General features: G+C 41.4%; 1 protein-coding gene across 3 annotated transcripts in view; it reads right to left on the reverse strand.

Moving 5' to 3' along the window:
• Positions 1-8,806, reverse strand: part of HDX (highly divergent homeobox) — a 105,289-nt gene extending 96,483 nt beyond the window's left edge. For 2 of the 3 annotated variants that reach the window (XM_027839916.1, XM_027839902.1), the window contains exon 1: positions 8,691-8,806. The gene's annotated coding sequence lies outside the window, so the exon portion shown is untranslated. Of the gene's footprint in view, positions 1-8,110; positions 8,142-8,690 lie in introns of those variants that run through there. The other variant, XM_027839910.1, reaches the window with a different exon arrangement.
• Between the last annotated feature and the right edge of the window lie 12,838 nt (positions 8,807-21,644).

The raw sequence follows: 21,644 nt of genomic DNA on the forward strand, positions 1-21,644 counted from the left end.
ATTTGATGATCTCACCCTTTCTTCACAAACTGAACACAAGATCACCTTCTGACTTCCCCACTTCCAACAGTGGTTCCATCAGTCACTCAGTTGCCCATTAAAAACCTTGGTGTCATCTTTGCTTCTTCCCTCGACCCTTCCAGCCAGTCAGTTATCAAGTCCTATCACTGCCACCTTCCTAAGATCTCTGAACTGCTCCTTTTCACTCTATTCCCATTGGTGTTATTGTTTAGTTGTTCGGTCATGTTTGACTCTCTGTGACTCCATTTGGACTTTTCTTGGCAGAGATACTAGAGTGACTTGCCACGTCCTTCTCCAATTCATTTTACAGATGAGGAAACTGAGGCAAACAGGGTTAAATGACTTGTCCAGGGTCACCCAGCTAGTCAGTGTCTGAGGTCAGATTCAAACTCATAAAGATGAGTCTTTCTGACTCCGGGCCCAGCACTCTACACACTGCAGCAGCACCTAGCTGCATTGCTGACACTTTAATTCATGCCTTCATTATGACCTCCCTGGACTATTACAATAGCCTCCTGGCCAATCTCTACCTCAATCACATTGCTGCTGTATTACACTTTCTCATGCACAGATCTGATCACGTCATTCTACTGCTCAAAACTCCTCTATGGCTTACTACTGTCTTCCAAATAAAGTTCAGACTCCTTAACTGGGTTTTCAGGGCCCTATAGAGTCTGGTCCTCCCGACCTTTCCCACCTGTCTGCACTAGGCTCTAGCTAACCTAGACTACTTATCAGCCCCAGGGCACCCTCTATGCAGTCTCACTTCTGTGCCTTTGTATTTCCATGCCCTACATCAGGAATGCCATCCCTTCAATCTCTTCCTGTTAAAATCATATCCCTTCTTTAAAGCAGTGGTGTCAAAGTCAAATAGAAATAGGGGACACTAATCCTTACATAAGGACTGCTGTGGACCACATATCGACAGCTTGAAAACATAATATTATCTATGTCTTATTGTATTTTTATTAATTTCATTAAATATTTCCCAATTACATTTTAATCTGGTTCAGGTTGCCCTCAGGGGTGTTGTGGGCCAAATGCACCCATAGGTAGTGCTTTTGATACCTCTGCTTTAAAGGATGGGTCACCTGCCCCCTCTTCCATGATGCATTCCTTGATTGCTCCAGTCAATAATCACTCTGTAGCCTGAGACTCCAGGGTATTCAGGTTGTACCTCTTTTATGCATTTATATATAATTTTGTATCATTCATTCAACAAGCATTTATGAAGGACCTACTGTGTGCAGAATACTGTATCAGATGCTAAGGAAGACACCAAGTTTAAATAAGACACAGTTCTTGCTCTCACAGAATTTACAATCTAGGAGGGTGATGACACACACAAATAGATAATTATTACAATACTATGTACAATAACTACATTAGAAAGTTTTAAAATAAAGTTTAGACCATTGAGATGGCATGTGAACCATTTGCGATGGGCTCTAAAGGATGGCTAGTAATGAAAGACATTCAAGACTCAAGGAATCACATGAGCAAAGCTATAGAAAAGCAAGCTTTCTCAATTCTAGTGCCTTCTCTCTGCTAATTATCTCCTATTTAGCCCTACAGAGCTTGCTTTATATGTATTTATTTGCATGTGGTCTCCATTAGATTGTAAGCTCTTTGAGGGCAGGGGCTGTCTTTTGACTCTTTTTGTATCCCCAGCACTTAGCACAGTGCCTAGCACACAGTAGGTGCTTAATAAATGTTTATTAATTGATTGATTGGGGAGGGGCAGAGATTAACTACTTTTACTGAAGTATAGAGTTTGAAGGAAAGTGATATGAGATGAGGATGGCAAGGTAGGGTAGCACCAGATTCTGGAAGGTCATTAATGCTAGCCAAAGAAGTTTGAATCTCACTTATTAGATAGTTAGAGTTATTTGTGCACATGTAATATCCCCACTATTACTAGATTGTGAATTCTACCTCAAGGACCTCTTTATGTAACTATCGTTGGATCATCCCCTTAAAAGGAGTTGGGCTAGTCACGTAGAGAAAATGACAAATGAGAGATGGACAGCCGAGCTGGTATATTGGCACCCCCAAGACATAAAAATGAGAGGAAGGCCTCCTGGATGTGGGTTTTTCATGTAGGATGTATGGAAAGCCAAAAACAAGAATCCTCTTGTGACACAATAGTCAACCTTGGACTAGGGAAGACCTGGGTTCAAGTCCTGTCCCTGATACATATTGGCTAAATGACCCTGGGCAAGTCACTTAAACTCTCAGTATTCAGGCAACTCTCCAACACTACACATTACAGAGCAGATGCCATGGCCTCAGACACATAACACTTACTAGCTATGTGACCCTGGGCAAGTCACTTAACCCCATTGCCTAGCCAAAAAACAAAAAAACAAACAAAAAAAAAAACAGAGCAGATGCCAATCTTCATTGTCAGAGGGAGTTTCCACATTGGAAGTTCCCTATACTAATGAAATCATAGGTCCAGATGTGCTCCTCCCTCTCCCAATATATCAAGAGTCACATAGGATGAAAGCAAAGACAGTCTGTGAAAGGTAGGGTACTCACAGCAAAGAAGCCATGCGTCTAGCAAAGAAGTCAAGTTTCTTCCTCTGGTACCTAGCATAGCACCCTACACAAACAATTCAGTATTATTACTTGAAATTAACATTTCAAGGATGTCTATAAATCCATCAGAGTGTGCACTCCATGCAGGGATGATGATAATTCTTTCTTAATAAGTTACTATGGCCAAAAGAAAAGTATCACCTATTGTTTAAAGGTCTCGGTGATGAGCCTTTCTACACTTAGTTAGACTGGTTCTCCCCCAACAAAGACATAATCCATCCCCATGGTCCCACTTTTCAGCTTGGTTGGACTTGCAGTGTGGTTGGCACTAGCACAGTCTTTGACAATGTAGGGTTACCTCCGCACCACAATGAGGCATCCAAGTAGGACCTTCATTGAGTACTCTGACATGTAAAGGACCCTACTAATTTTGGGTGATCTAACCTCTCCTCCAGCCAAGGAGGCATAGTGGTACAGAGGAAAGAACACTGGATTTGGTATCAGAGGAACTGGGTTCAAATCCTGTGGGAAACTTCGGGCAAGTTGATTTACTTCAATTTCGTCAACTATAAAATGGGGGTGACCACACCTATAGTCCTCGCCTCAAGGGTTGTGAGAACCAAATGAGAAAAAAGACGTACGACACTTGGAAAACCTTAAAATGCTGTATAAAAGTCAACTCTATAGATCCTTTATATATCATCATAAAGAAAAAGTGCATTATTATATTCTTATGGTCCATTAACAAAGCTCTAAGCTCACACACACCAGGTTTGATTTTGAAGGCTTTTTAATCATTCTATGGTTCATGCTCCTACCCAGGTCTCCCCAGGGGAACATCAGAATTTTGGCTCATGTTTAGGTCTCCACAAACAAGGGAAGAAAGCCATCAGTCTCCATGAAAGCACTCAGGCTAACAAAACATTAAATATAGAATGAGTTTTATTTAATCCAACAGAAAACTCAAAGGACTCACACCTGAGCCCATAAAGTCTCTCCTCTGGTGTGCCCTACCTTTCCAAGGAACCTAGACAGACCTCTAGATCAGATGTGTCAAACTCATGGGCAGCCCACAATCCTCCCTAGTGCACTGGAACCACATTAAAATGTAATTGGGAAATATTTAACAAAATACAAACACAATAAAACAAAGATAATGTTAATATGTGGTTTCTAAGTCAACATGCACCTTCAGGGATCCTTATGTATAGAATAGTGGCCCCATATTTCTATTTGAGTTAGGTACTACTGCTCTAGACTTACAGTACTATTCTAAGTGCCTTCCCCAAAGAGAAAAGAATTCAGGGTTGCTAGAGAGTCAAGTGACCTTCCCTCTGGCAATTGTCCACCTCCACAGGTATCTGCACAGTCCACCTGACACACAGTATCACCCTGGATGAAACTTGTATAGTTTACTCCTCTATGTCACGGCTCCTTGCTATGCCAATCTTTTTTCCTATTTACATATGTTCTAGCAATGTGTCTTCTCTCCTTCCAAATTTCCATCTGACACTGGTTCCTCTCTTTCTATATCTCCCCATCAGTCTGCATCTCTGTACCAGTCTGTGTCTCCATCTGGTGCTGATTCCTCCCTGGGGGTCATGTGATCCTACTGGCCTTCATACTCCAGGTCCTAGAGGGTGTGTCTGTCTCTTGACTTCCTAATGGTTTACATCTTCATCTGGCTCTGGTTCTTGAGTGTACAATGGTGGGCCACACAATTGTGGAGATGGAGGCCTCTTTCAAAGGAATCATCTTTGTCTAAGTATAGCTCCCCTCTTTTCCGTCTCCTCTCTCAGGTGGACCTCTCTGAATTTTCTAACTTCTTCCTCAGTTCAGGACAACCTCTCTCCAGTTCCTTCTCTGTCTTCATCTGTTGATGATCTTCCTTAAGCATGAGTCTGACTACATCTCCTCCCCTGCTCCATTCAACAAACTCCAAGGGTACCCTATTCCCTCCAGAATCAAGTATAGAATCTTCTGCTTGGCCTTCACAGACCTTTATAGCCTACCCCCACTCCTGCCTTTCCAGTCTTCTTCTACCTTACTCTTCCCTCTTCCCCATGTCTTTTCACTGACACCAGCCTCCTTGCTGTTCTTCAAAAAAGCAAGACACTCTATCTCCTGAACTCATGCATTTCACTGACTGTCCCTGATCCCTAGAATGCTCTCTCTCATTGTCTCTACCTCTCAGCTTTCCTACCGTCTTTCAAGACTTAACTAAAATCCTACCTTCTACAAGCCTTTCCTGGTCTCCCTTAATGCTGACATCTTCCTCTGTGATTAGCTCCAATTTATCCTGTATATGTCTTATTTGTACATAGTTGTTTATACTTGGTTCTCCCATTAGATTGAGGTCAGGGATTGTTTTTGCCTTTCTTTGTATCCCTGGTGCTTAGCACAATTTCTGGAACACAGTGGCACTTAATAAATGCTTCTGGACTTGACTCACTGATGACTTTTCTCCTGTGGAAACTCATGGCTGTACTGCCTTCCCTTTGGATACTAGTGTGCGCCTAACTCTAACTCCCTACAATGATGTGTCTCCATATGATGCCAGTATAGTTCCTCAATGCACATGGTTTCAATCCTAGGTCTGCCACTTACTGTGGACCTTGATAAAGTCACTTAACCTATATGAGTCTCAATTTCTTCATGTACCCAATGAAGGGGCTGGACTTGATGCTCTCATCTAGCTCCATATCTATGGTCTTATGATGATCATGGGCTGTGTGGCTTTGAAGACTTCTCTCTAATCTCATTAGTACCCACCTCTCTTACCTCTGGGCAACCTCTCTTTCTAGCTATTTTCCTTTCAAAGGCCAAACCAAAGAGCAGAGCTCGGGTGAAATTTAATCAAAACAGAAGGAAGGCCTCATGAGGGGAAATGAGGACTCAGAACCAGGGGAATTCACACCTTGTTAAGGAGACACAAGATGGGGGAAGGGAGCATATATATGCCTAAGCACACCTTCTAAATCCTCATTGAGTTAGTGATTATGCTATTCCAAAGATTTTGGGGGGAAAATAAACACACCCCATGTTCACACTTTATGTTATCTATGTCATTCCCCACCCCAAATATGGGAAGCATCAATTCAGCACATTCCATCCCATCTCCAGATCCCCAGCTTGGAGCCGTTCGGGTTAATTTGTCAGTGTCTAGTAAAAAAAAAATGACCCCATGAATACCGTGATAAATGGACACACAGGCTAAAAAAGCCTGGGAGAACTGCATAAATTAGAGAAAGGAGAAAAAAATTAATGAGTAACAGAGAAAGGATTTTCTCTTATTAGCATCAACATACACAGTTTACTTCTGATGGTCTACAACAGTGATTTTTCAAATTTTTCAAATGCTGATTTTGAATTCTTCCGAGTTGATCTACCATGACCCAGAACCCTAAATCTTACTGAGGTGCTGGGGCAGGACTGGGAGGTAAGGGAACAGACATAAGTAAAGATTGTCCATGAAACAGCAAATTGTGTGAGAGCATCCAAAAAATATGAAACTTAAAAACCTAAAAAAGTATGAAACCTACAACAAGGGAAACAAATGATGTCATTAAGAAATGTGAAAGAACAGAAATCCTAACGTGATTTTTCCTTCCCTCTTCCCCCCAGAAAAAAGAACTGGAGAGAGAGCAGACAGCATCACTATGGGGTATGATAGTCTGTGGGGACTTATGTCCCTTACATAAGACTATTTCCTGAGAATACCATAATGCTTTTCTTTGACATTCATCTTTATATGATGATACCTGAATTACCAAGTGACTCCATCATTAGAGCTGGACATACTTAGTAGCCTGGGGCCTAAATAATAAGAAATTGGTGGCAGACTTCCCAAGAAGAGGACTGTTTTGTCTGAGTATGGGCAGATTGTATCTCCGACAGATATAGCTCTTACTCTAAAAATATTATTTGCTTTTCCAGGCAGTCCTTTACTAGGGAAAGAAGGCCTTGTGTAGCTATACTATTTCAATCATTTAGTATTCCTTTAGCACTCTGCAGGATATAGAATAAAAGACAGGATCCCCACCCTCAAAGATTTAACTTTCCTCTTCAGTAACAAGACTGTATGTAACATGTGAGAGAATAAGAGAATGGTTCAGTCTACATTTAACTAAGTGCTCAAGCTCCCTTTCAGAGGGCAGTCTATGAGTGTTCAAGGAGCTCAGAGACTGGAGAAGATCAACGAAGGCTTGGGGTACAGTGGAAAGAACACCAGATCTGGGGTTAGAGGATCTGGATTAAAATCCCAGATTATATATATCTCCCCAAATCTACCCCCCACACACATATACGCATATTCATAAGGTGTGATTTGGGCAAGTTTCTTAACCTCCCTGGGTCTTAGTTTCTTCCTTTGTCCCTAAATCTGTTATCCTACATTTAGTCAGCCCAAGGCTTGAGTTGAACCTTGAGAGATGGTGAGACACAGAAAGGAAAGTATTCCAGATGTGCGTGGGTGGGGGGAGGATTTGGGGAGTGAGAGGATGGGGTAACAACCCAAGTGAAGGGATAGAGGTGGGAATGAGTACAGTATGTGTTCAGGTGACAGTGAGGAGACAGGCAACAGGGAACAGCGAGAAATAGAAATGGACAGGCAAGGTGCGACTTTGGGAGCAGACAGGCAGGCAGGCAGAAGAGTTTAATTGTAGTGTAGCAGGTAAATAGAGAGAAACTAAAAATTTCTGAGAAGGCAAATGACATCATGAAAGTGGTATCTGAGGAAGATTATTCTGGCAGAGATATACAGGATAGATTGGGGAAGGGGAAAGGGGGAGAGCTAAGAGTTTGTAATTAGTTTGAGATGATGATCGTCTGAACCAGGGTGGTAGCAGTGGAGACGCAGAAGGAAGAAAACCCATCCGGATTTGATGACTGCCTTCACACACAGAAGGGAAAAGAATAATCTGACGGTATGGATTCACCAGTGAGTCAAAAGCACAGAATGGACACCCAACTTCTTCAGCCAATAGCACTTAGTTTCTATGGAGTACAGAAGGGTAAGTAAGTGCCCTGCAGTACAACTTGTCCTGATGACTAGTGTACCACAGGCCTGGGAGCTTGTGGTTCACAATTAGTCTCAAGCTCTGACTAATACAAGCCCAGCGGATGAGAAGTCACCCCAAATTGGAGGGTGCTTATGTGACTTTGGGAGAATCTGGGGGCCAAGGGAGTGGGATCTAAGAGGGAAAACTCAGAAACAGGGTTTCAACTGGAAAAGAAGGCATAGCAGAAGGGAGAAAAAAGACACCAAGAAGGCCCAATGGCCTCAAGTGGCCCCAAAAGCCCAGTTTCCGTTGCGAGTCTTTGCTCAGCATGAGAGAATGGGGCTACAAACCACAGAGGGACAAACAAGGTAGCCTTAAGAGCAGCTCAAGAGGTTGTTGTCAATGGGAAGCAGACCGAAAGAACCTCACAACGATATTGGCCACTGGAAGAGCTGATGTTATAACCCCGGCCACACAAATCCCATCTCTACCAGGTCCAACTTTCCACCTAGGGTTCCCTCCAACTTCTCAAATCTCCCTCCTCCTACCTCCTCTCCAGCCCCCAGGGCAGAGGGCAGCCCCAAGCTCAGCGGAGAAGTGCGCTTGCGCACGCCCGCCCGCCCCTCATCGCGCGCCCCACCCTCGCGCAGGTGGGACTGCGCAGGCGCAGCGCCCTCCGCGCGTAAGAGTCGGGCTGTGGGAAAGCTACTGTCCAGTACAATCTAGAAGCGGCAGAATTCTCCCCCCTCTTGTGAGAGGAAAAGGCGCCACCTCCTCCTTCTCCTCGTCCTCCTCCTCCTCCAGCGAGGCCAGGCCAGGCGAGGCAAGGGGCGATCCCCGAGCTCGGCAGCTCCGGAACCCCAGGCCCCGGGCCCTCTGGACTGTGCCCGCGGCAGCCCCCTCCCCAGCTCCGCTCCGCTCCGCCCCGCCGCCGCCGCCGCCGCCGCCGCCGGCCGGGCCCTGTGGGGAGCGACGCTGGGCTCCCAGGGACCCGCGCTGCTGCTTGGCCGCCCTGGCTCCGCAGGCCTCGGCCCCTGAGGGCCCCCCACTGGGCGGACCAGTCGCTCAGTGCCCTGCCCCACCTCCTGCCCCTCACCCCCAGCCCACTCCACTAGGTGCGGGGCTTACCTCGGGCGTGATGGGAAAGCGGCCGTAATCCGAGGCTCCCCGGGGCGGGCTAGCGCCAGGCAGGGCGGATTCAGCGAGATTTTTCCTGGGTCTCCACCGCCGCCTCAGACAATGAAATCAGCGTGTCCGATCATCAATTCTCATCATGATCGTGACGTCACGGCAGACAGCGGCCAATGGGAGCCCGAGATCAGCTCCGGACAGTCCCCGGCCTCAGCCCAGAACCCACGAGAGGGGGGAAGGGGAGATGGCCGCCTGCAGCGGGGGGAGCCTCCTCCCCTCCCAGACCTGGCTGTGGCCATAGCTAGGTCTCTTGGTGTCTGCCACTCCCTCTGTGAACTGCACCGATCACCAAGCATCCCTGCCGCTGCAGGAGCTAGAGATAAGCTTGTTGGGCCGGTACTGCCAGGTCTTCCAACTTGACAGTCACCTACAGGAGCAGCCTAATTCTTGCACGCTGCCAAGAGCACGTGATTATGTGTAGCTGTGGGGTTCTTTATGTTAGATGTTTATGTTTATGTTCTCTTAGAGGAAGAGAAATACATTTGGAGTTGATAAAATCCGTAGGCACACATCAAGCCCCACTTAAAGACCCATCAAAGTGATTTTCTGTTTACTGGAAAACTGCAATTAATTCAGACAAAGTAGAACTTATTTGCCCAGAATTGATGTTCTCATTCCAGCAAGAAGACCCCAGAACCGGAAGAGACCTTAGAAACCAACTCTAGTCCAAACCCTCCATTTGCTAGATGAGGAAACTGAGGCCTGCGCCCAAGGTCCTAGAGTAACCCCTAGTTCAAATTTCAAGTTCAGAGTTCTTTGCACGTCGACTCCAAGTTTTCTGGTTTACATGGGGGTGCCCTGTAAGTAGTGGTTAGTGTACTCTTGTCTGTGAGCATAAGGGACCTGATGTCTCAGTTTGGAGTTCCAAGGTGCTAAGTCCAAGTCTGCCTTCTTACAGATGTGAGGAGAGACAGAGTAAAACTGAACCAGTAGGGTTCCAACAGCGTTATTGGAAAAACAATCCACAAGCACTTACTGAAGTGTTCTATGTCCTATACTGTGCTAGATATTATAGGTAGGAAAAAAGGACATGTGGTCCAGAAAAAGAGGTCCTTACCCTCAAGACACTCAGTATTGTTGGGGCCAGGATAACAAGAATAACACCCTGAAACAGAAAAATTAGACATTAAATATTTGAGCTTCAATAAAGTCCTCTGATGCTTCATCACTGCATGAAGGTAATCCTGGGTTTTTGAAGGCTATACCAGCAGCCTATAAACCCTGACAGATCTTCTTGATCCTGTGGAACTGGAAAGATTTTTGAGTACAGATCCAGGAAGAGACTGTATGTTTGTCTTTTGAAGACAAGTCTAGCTAAGGGCAGAGAAGCTTATTAACAAATTGATAAGTTTTCAGATCAAGCAACTCTCAAAAAGACTGATGTGGAGGGGACAGTCACGCAGATGAAAGAAATCACAGGTACTGAAATGATGAATTGTGTTCTAAGTCATAAGGTATAGCCTTATGTACCAAAAAGGATCAGTGTACTTGAGGAAGGCTTCATGAAGAAGGTGGGACTTGAGATAGGCTTGAGTGAAAGACAAGTGAAAATAAAAAGGTAGAATGAAGAAGGTATGGTGGCTGTGATGATATTACTATTATTAGGACAGAAAGTCTTATGATTTAATACAAAAAATAACAAGCAATACAAGACAATATATAATTAAGTGAGGGGAGGGGCAGGTAGGGTATAGTGGATAAAATACCACATATATATTATGTGGTGTGTGTATGCATACATATGCATACATGTATATACATATATGCACACATATGTATGCATGTGTATACATACATATATGTGCTTTACAGTGTTGCCACACGGGACAGAACTAGAACCAATGGATGGATGCTAGGGGTGGGGAGCAGGGTGAGAGGAGAAAGGTTTTGACTCAATGTAATATAGTCCCTTATCACTGGAATTTTAGAAGATGAATGTCTGTCTTATGGTTTAATACAAAAAACAACGAGCAATACAAGACAGTATATAATTAAGTGAGGGGAGGGGCAGGCAGGGTCCTTGAATTATGTGGGAGATGAGACTGGCTTACCTCTGAAGTTGATTACAACTCATAAATAATTTGGGTCTGGTACCTAAGGAAGATAGGGAAGACTTCATGGGGAAGGAACTTGGAGTCTTGATGAGCTTGATCTTGAAGGAGGTCTAGAAAGTAGATGGGTGGTAAGGGGTGGAAGAAATTCTAGGTAGGAATAGCATGAATAAAGGAGATAATGTTGTCTGTAATATTCAGCACATGAACCTGAAAATGGAATTTGTTACAGAATTGTTTAGTTCAGCCCAATCTTGCATATTCCTCTCATCCTCCTCTTCCAAACAAAACAAAACAAAACAACAGATTGAGGTCTAAAGCTTTAATTTTGCCAAATCATACTTTTTTTCCACTGATTGTGAGCTATTTTAGAGTTTACTGACTACCAGGGCAACTGTTGATAAGTGAGATTATCAGGACACATTTTATATATGTCAATAGAATGCTAACAATCTATATTGCTAGGTTCTAAAAATGAACTTGGAAGCTATTTGTTTACCATTTGGGGATAACTGAGGCACTTTATTTCCCCCCCTTCCTGCTGCCCACCTTTTAATCATCGCTCTACTTATTGACATCTCCACCAGAGGGAGTGCAGGAGCATGGAGAGGAATTGAAAACACAAGTCAATTTTGTTTATTTCTTTGCCCATTCAATTATAAAATGTTGTGGGAAAGAAGGTTGAAACAGATTAAGACTAGAAGTTGTCCGTGGATTTAAATTCTCCATGATTATTTTGTCCCATGTTACCTCAGATAGCAAAAGTGACATGGATGTGCCCATGGCAAGGTTGCTCTTAGGAAAGCAGCTGTGGGAGGCAAGGTGTCCAAGGACAACCCTTCTGTGAAAAAACTCATTTAGTCATCAGCCTCTAAGTAATCCCTCATGGACTGTAGGTAATCTGTCTTTGGTGCCTCCAACGATCAGGAAGTTTTTGTTTTTACAATTTGCTTATAGGTGAACCTCATTTTACAGAACAGATATATTCCTGAAAGCTTCCTATTAAGCAAATTCCTATGAAGTGACCCTGCCCCATTATGATATCGGAGCCGTATTTCCACATGTCCTGCTATGGTGCAAGGGAAGACTGGAAGCCAGTCTGAACATCAGCTGAAAACCTCAGGTGAGGTTTATGAGTAACTAGCTCCTGTTTTCCTTGACATGTACTTAATGTCAACCCTTGGAATTGGTGGAAGACAAACTTTCAATACACCATTTTCCTGCTTTCCCACCAATAACGGGCTTAGGAAGGAAGGAAAGGAGAATAGAACATGAGAGGGCTGCTTCTTAATACTTCAAACTCTAGATTTTTCCAAAGGTTTTCTTCCCCCTTCTTCCATCAATGACAGAACAAAAGGAAAAAATGGGAGAGAGGAATATCATCTGTCTTGCTGCAGGTGATATATAGTGTACAAAAAACTAGAGAACCTATATATATGTGTATATATATATATGTGTGTATATATATATACACACACACATACATACATACATATATATGATATAGAGTGTGTATATGTATGTATAACATATATGTGTATGCATGCACAGACACATATATATACATAATATAGTATGTATAATATATGTGTGTGTATATTCAGGAATATTCTATAATTTGTTTCTTCTTTGAGCTTGTATTGAATTCTTTCCTTGATTTTCTAATTTCATTATAACTATTTCTAAGTAATGAATCACCATAAAAGGGGCATACCCATATTTATAGATTCTGTCTTCCGAAAACAACTTAAACCCTGATGCTGAAGTATCCTTACAGCAGGGAGGAGGGCTCCCTTACGTATTAGTCTCTGAAGGGCTTAAGGTTATTGGTGAATAGATTTCTTAGGTTGGAAGGAAGAAAAGGTTGCTACTTAAGAAGTCATAATCTTCATTCATTGGACTATTTCGGAATGTTTGACAGGGTCGTAGGACAGAATGGAGAATGTCAGACCTGGACGGGATTTTGGAACATAGTATTAGAGCTGGAAAGGGTCTTAAACAAAGAACATTAGATCTCGAAGGGACTTTAGAACCTAGACCTTAGACTTATCTAATTTAATCCCCACATTTTACAGATGAAGAGATTGAGACCCCTAGAGAGGAAGTGACTCACCCAAGGTCATACATTTAGTGGCAGAACTGGAGTTTTCCAAGTTCAAATCCAGTGCTCTTTCCATTACACCATAATGCCTTCACACTACTCATATCCTTTCTTACTTTTGCACTCCTTCCTCCATACATATTATCAAGAGCTAGGAATATAAGGAGTTCCTTTAGTCCTGCTGAAAAACCAAGGCAAACATTCTCTGCTTTAGTAAACAGAATGCTTTTTGAAGAGGTACACAAACTAAGTCTTTCGCCAGCTATGTAGTTTTAGGAGAACTTGGCAGAAGGGAAGTTTTATAAAATCATTATTTGGGGTTTGGAGAAAATGGGGGAAAAGAATAAGTTTGGATGAATCATACAATGAGGTTGTCAACCTCAAACAAAAAGAAGTAACTATATCTATAGACATAGTGTCTATGTTCCAGGAAGGAATGTAGGCAATTTAGGTTACAGACAAGCCTAGCACATTTTTCTTACTTAGAACATGTTTTTGATAGGTGGAGAAAGTGAAATACAAAGAGGCTAAGTGACTTGTCTAAGGTCAATGGATCAGTAATTTAGTAAATGGCACCCTTATGGTCAGCTACAGTTAATGCACCTCAGAATGTACCTGGCAGCTTACAATCAGTTCAGTGTCAGCTTTGGGAGTATGGGCAGCAGGAGGTGAGTAGTGTGGAAACCAGATGAGAAAGGATTGGGCTGGGAACACAGGATTTATTTGTTCAGGGCAGGGAGGGAAAGTAAGCACAGTAGTGGCCTGGATCCAGGAATAGGCCTGGAAACTGGCAGAAAAGGTAGAGCCAAAGGGTCTAGAACCAGGTGAGTAGTTAATAGTTTAAACACATACAATCAGATAACAGTGTGTCAGAAATACACTTAGCCAGGCAAGGCATGAAAAGAGCAGGCAAGTGTTGCAAAGGGCAAAATGGAAGTGGTAGTAGGTCCAGAATCTAGGGGATACAAAATTGCTATCAAGGGTTGAGAAATGTCCAGAAGCCTGACCTATGAGAGCAGGCAGAAAACAAGTATACCACAGGGCAGATCAAACCTCAAAACAGATAAAGGAGAACCATCCAAAGGTTGTATCACAGGGGGAAGGAAGTGGGTCCTCAGGAATCTCTGGAGACAGTCAAAAAGGAAATGACCGGAATCTGAAAGGGGAAGACAGCGACACATAGCGGAGCAGGGGCAAAGCCTATTAAAAAATAAGTTTAATAACTGAAGAAGTTCTTCTATCTTGGGCCCATAACTTTTATAATCCCAGTGTGGCTAATCTGGGCCCAGAAGGTGGGAGCAGGTAATTGGAAGCACCAGGCTGAAGTGGAATGTGTGGGTGGCAGAAGTAATGGCTTCTGGCAGGCAGATCCTGACAATAAGCCTGGAAGGAAAATATCAAGTATTTTGAAACCTTTTTTTTTGGGGGGGGGGGGTAGATGTTACAGTTGCCTTCTAAGTTTAAACTAGCATTATTGTTTCAATTAGTGTATGTTTTCAAAGTGACATGTAGCAAGTGATTTGGTGTGGAAAATGTTTGTGATTTCTTTTCAGAAAATAATACAACCGGCTTCTGTTACTGAGGATGTGGAAATGCCACATCATCAATAAAATTGGCCTTATAAAAGTTTTATTTTTAATTCCTGTTATTTTTCCTTCAATAAAACCCTCACTCTGCTTCAGAGTATCGATCAGTGTTGTGTTGCCTAGATTCACATCCCTTTGCTGATCACTATAATTTAGGTTCATTTTGTCATCCCAAATGTATTTGATGGCACAGGACATAGGAAAGGGACAGTAATGAGCTGGTTTAAATTGTTCTGCAGTGTAGTCCATTTACTCAGTTGGTTGCAATACTTGAGTGCTTTCTATGGACTCTAAAAATCTAAATCTACACACTGTTAGTATTATAGATTTCCAATTAGCGTTCTGCAATTAGAATGATAAGAGCAGTTTCTTAACATTTAACATATGCATTTGGCAGCCTAGCCTGCAGTGACTCACAGTCAGTGCTTGGGGTACCTGCTGTAGAGTTTATCCTTCAAAGTTGTAGCTGTGGCTTTAGTTTTAAAACCCTAAATATATTCTGTGTTCACTGCACCTTAGAAACTTGGTCAGTCTGCCAATGGAATGACAAAGTCAATGGATGGGGCTTTTGTACTGTTTTAAAGGTAATGAATAATGTCATCTATCCTCCTCTTCTCCACTCCCCACCAAATCATAATTTTAACCAGAGTGATGAGGTAGAGCCAGTTGGGGATAGGGGTTTCATTTAAGAGCCTTTTCCCTAGGGATAAGTGAGTGGGAAGATGAATTTGTGAAAGGTAATGCACCTTCAGTGGAACTCTGGGATCAAGCTTAGGAGAAGTACAGGTGAGAGTGACTCATGGGAGATAAAAAGAAAGGAGCAGTTGTTTTGTAGTTGTTATAAACACTAAAATACTTAATGTATCTGGGAGATTGTAGAAATGGCAGTAGCAATTTACCATATATCTGTGCCATCCAAATTCACTTAAGTAGAAAATGTTGTATTTAGCAAGTGCCTAGGATCCATTTCACTTTCTGATACACTGCCATGCTGCTAAGTAACAAGGTTATTTGGTTCTTCTAATATTCACCTTTATCCTAAAGTTCCATCTCTGAATTTAAAAAAAAGAGAGAGAGACTAAGAACTTTTGATTCTTGGAAGAAATTTTTGAATTCCATTTATTTTTTAAAAATGATTTGTATTGACATATTTTGTTTTTATATCAGCAACATTTCCCAATTTACCTCTTTCCCTCCCTCTCCCAGAGAGCCACCCTCTACAACAGAATTTTTTAAAAAGGGGAAAAACAATTTAGCAAAACTAACCAACATAACAAAAAAGCCTAATGTTATAATGTAATGTTCCACATCCATAGTCCTCCATCTCTGCAAAGAAGTGCAAGGGGAGGTGTCTTCTCAAGCATATCTCTTCTTTAGTGTCTAGCTATGTCATTTTAAGTTTGCAGCATTCAGTTTTGATTATTTTGTTGCTCTTTCCATTTACATTGTTGGAGTCATTGTATGTGTTGTTTTCCTGGTTCTGCTCACTTTACTTTATATCAATACATAAGTCTGTTGTTGTTCAGTGGTGTCTGACTCTTCATGACTTCGTATGGGGTTTTCTTGGCAAAGATACTAAAGTGGTTTGCCATTTCCTTTTCAGTTCATATGCCTATCAGTTCTTTAATATATTCATCATTTCTTACAGCATGGTAATATTTCATTCTGTTCATGTACCCAAACTTGTTTAGCCGTTCCCCGATAGACGGACATCTACTATGTTTCAAGCTCTTTGCTGCTACAAGTATTGCAATAAATATTTTAATATATATTAGGTCTTTCTTTTTCTTGTTGGTCTCCTTGGGGTGTATACCTACCAATGGAATCTTTGGACCAAATATTGTCCAATGCCATTTAAAATTATAGGACTGAAGAAGAAATTACTTTTCAGATCTGCAGATCAGTAGTGTTAAAGTTAGAATTATTTTCTCTGATAAAGGCCTCCTATCCAAGATGTACAAGTAATTGATTCAAATTTATGAGAAAAAGAACTATTGCTCAATAGATGAGTAGGCAAAAGATCCAGGTCTCAAAGGAAAAAATCCAAGCCGTCATAGCTGTAAGAAAAAATGTTCCAAATTGCTTATAATTAGAAAAATGTAAAGTAAAACAGCTCTGAGGCTCCACATCATACCCATCAGACTGGCAAAAAATGTCAAAAAAGGAAAATTATAAATATTGGAGAGACTTTGAGAGGAATATAATGGTATATTATTACTCTATAAGAAATGATTTAAGAGGGGCAGCTAGGTGGAGCAGTGGAAAGAGCACCGGGACTGGATTCAGGAGGACCTGAGTTCAAATCCAGCCTCAGATACATAACACTTACTAGCTGTGTGACCCTAGGCAAGTCACTTAACCCCATTGCCTAGCCAAAAAAAAAAAATGATTTAAGGTACAATTTCAGAGAAACTTGGGAAGACTTTATGAACTGACACAGAATAAAAGTGAACAGAACCAGGAAAACAATTTATACAATAAAAGTATTATAAAGAAAAACACTTTTGAAAGATGTAAGTACTCTGATGCAATGATCTACCATGATTCCAGATCACCAGTGTAGGTGTAGCTTGTTACTCACCTTCTGTCAGAGGAGTGATGGATTCAAGGTACAGAATGAGACATAAATTTTTGATGTATCCAATGTGGGAATTTGTTTTGCTTGACCAGACATATTTATTACAAGGGTTTTGTTTTTTGTTTTTCTGTTTCTAGGTGTTTTTTTTTTCAGTCGGGGCCAAGGGACCAGTAATAGGGTTGCCCTCCCCCCAAAAAAAGGAAAGAAAGAAAAGAAGGTCATTGAAGAATTTTTTTAAAATTTATTGTTTATTTGTTTTTAACATTATTATATTAAAATTTTGAGTACTAAATTCTCTCCCTCCTTCTAGCTCCTCTCCCGCCCATTGAGAAGTTGAGCAGTATGATATCAATTGTACTTATGGGGCATGTTTCCGTATTGGCCATGTCATTTTTTTTAAAGGCAGTGAGAAAAATAAAGAAAGTAAAATTTTTGCTTTTGGCAGCATTTTTAAAGAATGTATAGGAGAGTACAGAAAGAAGGTCAGAAGGAAATACACATAAGCAGGACAATTTTGAAAGCTACATGTTGAATTCATTATATACTTAAAAGGAAAAGTAAGCTATATATTGAGATTTCATTTCATGTACAGTCCTCTTTCTGTTCTAATTTGTATATAGAAATACTCATTTTATTTGACGGTTAAGTTCAACATAAAAAGATGAATAAAAAAGCTATTGCATGGCAAAATAAAACAAAATTATAGGATTGTAAAGGATCTCAGGAGTTCATCAAGTTCATTTACCAGCATCCAAATAGACCTATTCAACTACAAAGAATTAAAATATATAAACAAAGTTTAGTGTTGTAATGAAATTATATAACAAATTTAATGTGACATTTAATGATATGCCACTTTTACTTGTATGACCCAGGGTTGAGTTTTCCTGTATAATCCCTCAAACGCTGGGTTTGAAGATAGGGGCCTTGGGTTGAATCCAAATTCTGCTACTTAGTACCTACATAATCTTGGGCAAATCACTTAAACCCTGTGGGCCTTGGATTTGTCATCTGCAGAAGGAATATTAAAAAGCCTCTAAGGTCCCTTCCAGCAATAAATCTTTGATTCTGTCATCTTCCCACTCCAATCCTTCCACATGGGGATTCATGAGCAACAGATATGGCTTTTCTCTCATCCTCGTCATCTGCTAGGAAAGGTCAGCCTTAGGTAGCCTTGGTTCCAAAGGGCTTAAAGCAGAAGAATGGACTAAACTTAGTGGCATATACCAGTCATACTCACTAACTGGGATGATTGACAAAGGAGGATATTCTGAAGACCCAACACTAGTATCCCATAGGAGACCCAAGTCCTTGGATTTTGCAGATACTTGATAGAGATCCTGAAACACATCCAATAAAATCCGTGAAGATGTATTATTTCCCCCATTTAACCCTGAGGATTTAGGTTTTAAAACTTTTTCCGAAATTTTATAGCAAGTTTCTCTGATAAAGGCCTCATTTCTCAAATATATAGAAAACTAAATCAAATTTATAAGAATACAAGTCATCTTCTAGTTAATAAATGGCCAAAGGATATGAACAGGCAGTTTTCAGACAAGGAAATCAAAGTTCTCTGTAGTCATATGAAAAAATGCTCTAAATCACTGTTGATTAGAGAAATGCAAATGAAAACAACTCTGAGGTACCACTTCATACCTATCAGATTGGCCAACATGACAAAACAGGAAAATGACAAATGTTGGAGAGAATGTGGGAAAATTGGGAAACTAATGAACTGTCAGTAGAGTTATGAACTGATCCAACCCTTCTAGAGAGCAATTTGGAACTATTCCCAAAAGACTATAAAACTAGTAATAGTATTACCTGGTTAGTATCCCAAAGAGGTTTTAAAAAAGGAAAAGGACCACTGTGTACAAAAATATTTATAGCAGCTCTTTTTGTGGTAGCAAAGAATTGGAAATTGAGGGGATGCCCATCAATTGGGGAATGACTGAGCAAGTTGTTGTGTATTATTGTGATGGAATACTATCATGCTGTAAGAAATGACAAGCAGGATGCTTTCGGGAAAACCTGGAAAGACTTACATGAACTGATGCAAAGTGAAGTGAGTAGAACCAGGAGAACATTGTACACAGTAACCACAATATTATATGATGATCAATTGTGAATGACTTAGCTATTCTCAGCAATACGATGATCTAAGACAATTCCGAAGGACTTAAGATGAAAAATGTTAACCACCTCCAGAGGAGGAACTGACGAAGTTTGAATGCAGATCAAAGCATAGTTTTTTTTGTTTTTGTTTTTGTTTTTTTGCTTTCTATATTTTTCTTGATTTTTTAAATTGGTTTTTGTTTTTGGTCTGTGTTTTCTTTTATAACATGACTAATATGGAAATATGTTTTACATGACTGCACATGTATATAACCTATGTCAAATTGCTTGTTTTCTCAATGAGGGGAAGAGGGGAGGGAAAAAGAGAGAGAATTTGGAACTTAAAAAACAAATGTTAAAAATCTTTTACATGTAATTGGAAAAAATATTTAGACTTTTTCTGGTGCCTCTATGAACTCTCAGTCCTGTACTCCTTGGAGTTGTTTGGTATTTTTCAACCCATATGTTCTTGCCTTTCTTGATCTTCTATCTTCTGAACCCTAGCAGCCTAGGGCCTTTCCTACTATTAAGAAGTCAGACCCCAGTCATGCTCACAAATAAAGCAGTATCTGAATTTTTACTCTTTGTATGAGTTACTTGACATATAAAATAAAATATTTTCTGTATATAATATTTTAAGTACCCCAAAACTGACTTTCAAGCAAGACTACATTTGAGTACTTTTCCACTAAAATTCCTCATGCAAGTCAAAGAGTTTGAATGACTAAGAAATAAAAAAAATCAGGACGGTAAAATTAGTGGTCAGTCAACAGGTCAGTTTGGGATAACTAGTTCTGGAAACTAGACTACTTGCCCAAGCTGGCAGGCAGTGTGAGAGGATCTGGCAGCAGGTAGTAGGTTCACTGAGAGGACTGGCAAGAGCAAGGTAAGGCTCTAGTCTCAGAGGGACTGGGGGCAGGGATCAGGGCAAAGAAGCAAGAGAGAGATTGGGCACTGGGAAATGAGATTGGGCCCTAATACAGAGATGGAGTACAAGGTAGGGGCTTGGCCCCAACCTACAAAGCAAGAGCCAGATTGCTATAGATTCTTGTGTCTTCCATGCCTAAGGACTAGATTATTTCCAAGGCCTAGGATATGGCTAAGCCTGCTAATAAGAGCTAAATGAGTCATTTAGATGTAGATGTAATGGGTAGGTAGCCAGGCTAATAATCACAAAAGATGATTTTAAATCCTTTATGGCACCCACAAAAACTTCCCAAGTCTGTTTTCTTTATTTCCAGAATGCAGACCCGGGACGCCTACCTCCCGGTGTCAATTCAACAGGAGATTTAGTTAATGGTCTAGAAGCAAGAGTGGTGGAAGCATGGATCTGGATTAGGTCCAGAAGATAAGGTCAGAAGAGTGAGATTTGGGGAGCTGAGGTATGGGGAGGGCTAAAGTCTAGGGGATTCATTATCTGTCTAGGAAAGCCAGCAGTCTAGAGCAGAGGTGTATAACATTTATGCAGCATTGCAGACTGCAGCACTCCAGGTGCAACCCAAGCCATATTAAAATGGAATTGGGGAAATACTTAGCAAAATAGAAATATGATGGAACATAGATAATATGAATGTATGGTTTTCTAAGTCAATATGTGGCCTGGCAAGGATCCTTATGTACAGTTAAGTGGCACCTGTTTCTATTTGAGTTTGACACCACTGGTTCAGAGAGCTGATATCCAAGGGAACTAGTTTGGGTTCTAGAGATTAGGGACTGAAAGTTCCAAGAGTAAGGGGGCTGGATGTTTCCTTAACACTGGCCTGGCTGGTTGTGAGGCTGGTGTTCATTCATCCGGTAAGTATGTGCATGCAGAGGAATACAAAGTTGTATCAACGGTGTCTCAGGCCTCAAGGAGCCTTCAGATAAGCCTATGGCCACGAAGTCTTGGCCCACAGAATCAGATGGGGAAAGGAAAGGGCAGGGTAATTGGTATGGGTCAGTGCATGGAGACTGGGTAGGCGCTTGGACACCCTGGGAGATTCGCTTCAATTCAATTCAGCAAACGCTTACTAGGCGCAGAGTGGTACTAGGAACAGTGATAGGCTCCAGGAATACAAAGTTCAAAAAACAGCAAGAAACAATACACTCTTCAAGTTTACATTCTTTTGGGTGTGGGGTTAGGCCTTAGTTTAGGCCTTCATCAATTCTATGCGAGAGCCTCCTAATTGGCCTCCCTCACTCAAGCCTTTCCCCATTTCAGTCCATTTCAATACAGCTGTTAAAGTGAGTTTGCCAAGTGCTGCTCTGACCATGTCACCTCTTTCCTCTTCAATGAACAGCAGGTAACTCTATGATCAAATATAAAGTCTCCTATTTGATATCAAGGTCTTTACAACTGAGTCCCGTCCAGCCTTTTTACATATTATTCCTTTCCATGCCCCCCAAACTGGCCTTCTTCTTGTTCCTTATGTGAAACTTCATCTCCCATCTCTGTGCCTTTTGCACAGGCTGTCCCCCAGG

This window comes from Vombatus ursinus, unplaced genomic scaffold (genome assembly GCF_900497805.2).
Source record: "Vombatus ursinus unplaced genomic scaffold, bare-nosed wombat genome assembly UNPS02004691.1, whole genome shotgun sequence".
NCBI classification, from domain to species: Eukaryota; Metazoa; Chordata; class Mammalia; order Diprotodontia; family Vombatidae; genus Vombatus; species Vombatus ursinus.